We start from the raw sequence: 4,761 nt of genomic DNA on the forward strand, positions 1-4,761 counted from the left end.
GATAGGTTGAATAACGCTGGCGTTTTTAATCAACTCCTTGATGTTGATAAAGGCTTGGTCATGAGTGTGGGTCCAGACAAATTCTGCATCGCCGGTAAGGTCTGTGAGTGGCGCTGCTACAGTGGCATGGTGTGGTAGGAACTGGGAAATATAGTTGACTAGTCCTAGGAATCGAATGAGTTCTTTTTGATTCTGGGGTGTCGTCCATTCCATTAAACAGGATATTCTTCCAGGGGCTGCATGTATTCCTTCATCATCTATAACATCTCCTATGATATCGAGTTTATCGGTAAACAGGATTGATTTGTTTCTGCTAGCGTAGAATTTAGCTTCCCTAAGTTTGGTACAAACCAAACCTCTATGGTAGGCATGTTCTATTTTGGTGTTCGAGAAGATAAGAATATCATCAATGTAGACTTAAACAAAATGGTGGAGGTATTCGCTCCAGAGATTTTCCATAATTCGCATAAAGGTGGCGGGCGCATTCATATCACCTTGTAACATAACTCGGCTAATGAAACTTCCAAAGGGTGTTTTGAAACTGTTGTAGCGTTCGCTTTCTGGATCTAACCTTGTTTGGAAGTAAGCATCGCTTAGGTCAATCTTACTTTGGAATCTAGCCCGTCCAACTGCATTTAGGATCATGGTTTAGTTTGGAATAGTGCAGCTGTCCATAACCGTGTTTTCGTTCCATAGCTTGAGGTCAACCAAGGGGCGGATACTTTTGCCATCTGCTTTGGGCTGAACAAACATAGGAGCGGTACCTGGGGCTTCTTCCCCGTAGATTACTCCTCTTCTTTGTTGTTGGTTGATTCAATCACAAAGTGGGCTTTTGTATGCGTCAGGAATAGAATAGGTAGGTTGGTTCTTGAGATTAGAGGCGTCTCGGAGGCGAATGTGATGATTCACCTCTCTCATAGGCGGTAGTTCTTCAGGTATTTGATCAGGGAAAACATCAGAATATTCATCCAATAGTTATTGAGCAGCTGCTTCACAGACTGTGGCTCGGTACTCTCCGCTTGTTGGTTTGCATAAGACTCTCACCTTCGGATCTGGGAAATCGATGGTTGATTCCCCACACCTGATTATAGCTTTGTGGCGGTTCAGGAATGGCATACCTATTAGGGCATCGTATTTGGCTAGATTTCCAATTGGCATTTCCTGGGGGGGTAGTACAGCAGAACCAAGTCGAATAGTCGCGCTACAGGTTTTATGGCTTGTGGATCGTGATCCCTTTACTGCCAGATTGACTGGTATGGGTTGGTTAAGGCCTCGAGTTGGGAGTCCATGGAGAGAGACCAAGGCATTACTGATCATATCTCTTCCGATTGTGCCAGTGTCAAATAGGACTCGAGCCCTTTTGCCATTGATCAGGATAGTACCATCCAGGGCGGTGTATGCTTTGAATGTAGCCGGAGGTCGAACACTGTTGCAATCCACATCGTTATATCCGATATGGATCTCTTCATATTCACTAGATTGGGTATTATTGCTTTCAATATTGTTGGCCGATGCCTCTTGCTTAATTGCCTTTCCTTTCCCTTTCTTCGTAGGGCAGTTCTTTGCCATGTGTCCTGTTTTTCCACATTCAAAACATTCTCCTTTCTGCCGTCTCGATTCTTTAGAGGATTTTGTTTTCTTCTTGAAAACCCGTAGGGTATCGTCTTCAGAGTTGTTGGAGGCTCTGTGCCATTGCTGGCTATTCCTACTAGACGATGTCTGCGTTTTGTAGGCCTTGGTCTCATGGAGAATGGCGTCCTTTCGTTCTGCTCTTGCAATTATTACTGCAATATCATCACCATCTTCCTCGAGTAGTTCTACTTCTCGCCGGAGGGTAGGGTACATAGTGTCGTAGAATCGTCGCTTCAGGAGGTATTTGGAGATACTTCCTTTCTCCATTCGGTCCTTATACATCATCAGGTCCATAGCCACATCAGTGATTCACTTGACATGCATTCCGTTAACTTGCTGGAGCTGGTTGAATTTGTTGTATTGGAGGTCGTTGGTTATAAAGGATTGGAATCGTCCTTTCAGGTAATCGAGAACTGTAGTTCCTGCTAATCTTACATACCCGCCGTATTCCTTATAGGATTGGTGGTATGCATCGGTTGCCTTTCCCTCGCAGAATGATCTAATGTATAGTCTGGTTGTAGAGTCTTCCACATCTTTCCCTTGCAGGAGACGATAGTGTGTGAGTTCCGTCGCCCATCGGTCAAAAGCTTCAGGTTTGAGGTCTTTTCCTTCTCCTGTGAACTTCGCTGGGAGGTGGAGTTTAAACATAGGAGGTTCAAATACTGCGGGTACCTCCTCTTCTTCAGGCCTAGCCCGAGACTTTCCTCCTCCTCCAGAATGCCCTCCTCCTGTGCTAGCCATATCGGATTCGCTACTGGATTTGGGGTTGATTGGAGGTTCAAAGGAAGGCTTCTCTGCTGGAGCTGAAGGGAATTCTCCTGGAGGTTGTGTGTCTTCCATGTTTGCAGGGTTGCCCGGCTCTTTAGCAGAGCGCCGGGGTTGTTTCTTTCTTGTAAGGTCTTGCCGTGGGATTTGCTTCCCACTCGTGGTCATCAAAGACGCTATCTTGGGTTTGAGATGAAGCCGAATGTGCTGTGATTCTGCCGCTTCTCTCTGCTAGCGTTCTGGTGGATATCGATAGGTTGATCAGGCCTAAATCCGTGGACAGGTTCTTAACCACTTGCTGAGGTTAAAAAGATATAACATGTTCGCAGGGTGCTAATTACGTTATTGGTAATAGATACGATAGTTGACAGGTGACCTGCTCTTCCAGAGAGGAGGCGAGAGCTGAGAACTAAAGAAGGCTTCGATGGTGTACTGGGGAACAAAGAAGTAACCATTCAACCAAGTATATTGAAATACTGTCTGTCGAAGTCTGCCTTTTCTATCGTAGAAACAGGCGGTCTTTAAATACACAAATCTGTTCATGTCTAGCATGAACGAAACTAATCAAAGGTATCAATCGATACACTTTGGTGAAACTAATTATGTATCAAAGCGATACTTAAAACAAAACATAAAACAAAACCAAGTATCAAAGTAATACTTAAAACAAAACATAAAACAAAACCAAGTATCAAACGATACTTAAAACAAACCAAGTATCCAGGCGATACTTAAAACAAAACATAAAACAAAACCAATAACCGAGAACCCGTACCGGTTTCATAACCGGTACTTCCAGGTGCCTCTCCACTCCTAAGCAGCCCCCCCCCAAGCCCCAGACACCAGATACCACAGAGTACATCCAGCCCCCCAGCTCCTCAGACAGATCAACCATCCGATAGCCACAGGATAGCCCATACCTAGCCCCATCAGGCAGCTACTGGTCTTAGCCACAATAACAGAGACTCAACTCCCAGTACCTTGCAGTTAAAAAGACCTACCAGCTATAGCTGGGACCCACAAAGGAGCCAGTACCAATACCCAAAGGCATTGGCACCTGCTACACCATCCAACCTAGCCAAACCGAAGTCCAACCAAGCCGGGAAAAATTAGGCAGAGCTAGCCAAAGCTCATCCCACAGGTCCGGCAATAATCACAGACTGAACAACGGGCAAGAGGCAACCCAAACTGATGTGACAAGAAGGGGGAGGGCAAATATATTGGAGCTGATAAACAGAAGGTAGGCCCCACTTTCAATGGATAAAGCCGCCTACCACAATGGGCAACTCAAGTACCCAAATGTACAGACAATGCAAGTGCCTGGCCACCAATCGTCCCACACTATCCCAGGTAGTAATAAAAGCCACACCAGGGGATAAGAGCATTCAGGGTCAAAGCCATCCCCCCCGAGGGGGAGAGGAAACACCTGACTAAACCACCGTAAATGCCATAAGGACAAAACTTCCAGGGGAACGGTGATAAACATCATCGTAGGATTCCGACCCTGGAAACGTAATGTAATGAGGAGAGGCGGGGCAGGTACTACCCTACCAACTGAGAAATGATGTGGCTGGTACGATTAGTTGAACTGGAGAAGGTCATCAGTCTAACCCAAGGGTGTTTTGTATCGCAAGAAGTAAGGACTCAGTTAAAAGCCAAGATTATGAGCTGGTCCAAAGAATGACACAAGTGATCCCCCCAAAAACCTTATTCTATCCCCCCAAATCGAATGCAAATCCTGCAAGTAGACAATAGACAGGAAGCTGAAGACATTTTACCGAAAGGGGCTTGTAAGCGGCCGTGATGAAGTGCTCGAAGTGGCCACATCATGAGAAACTATTAGGTAACGAAACGAGAAGCAAACAAGTAATCCGCCATGCAACGTCTAACAGACCTCAACATCAAGAACCCCAGGAACTACTGACTGAACCCAGATATCTCTCCCAGAATGCACGGCATCAAGGCCCACCATGGGTGCAAAAGAAATGCTCAGGGCGAAGCAACGGCCAGGACGAGGAAAGGTGTATAGAACAAACTGTGAAGAATCTATTCTCCTCAGCCGCATTGGCCTCCTTATATAGTGTTCTTCTCACTCTTAGTCATGTGACCTAAAGTGGTCACATGTGCAAAACCAACTCATGACAAACTTGGTCATTTGACCAAATTGGTCACATGCTCAAAACCCATGACCTCCTAGTAAGGTTATATGCTAAAACTCATAAACCAATCATAACGCAATAAACAAGTCATATGACTTGAATGAGTCATATGTGTGAAACCTATGATCTCATAATGAGGTGATGTGCTAACCATAAATGGTATACACAAGGCATACCCACAAGGCACACTTGCAAGGCATACTCC

Source organism: Tuber melanosporum (genome assembly GCF_000151645.1).
Source record: "Tuber melanosporum whole genome shotgun sequence assembly, scaffold_37, strain Mel28".
Classification (NCBI taxonomy): Eukaryota; Fungi; Ascomycota; class Pezizomycetes; order Pezizales; family Tuberaceae; genus Tuber; species Tuber melanosporum.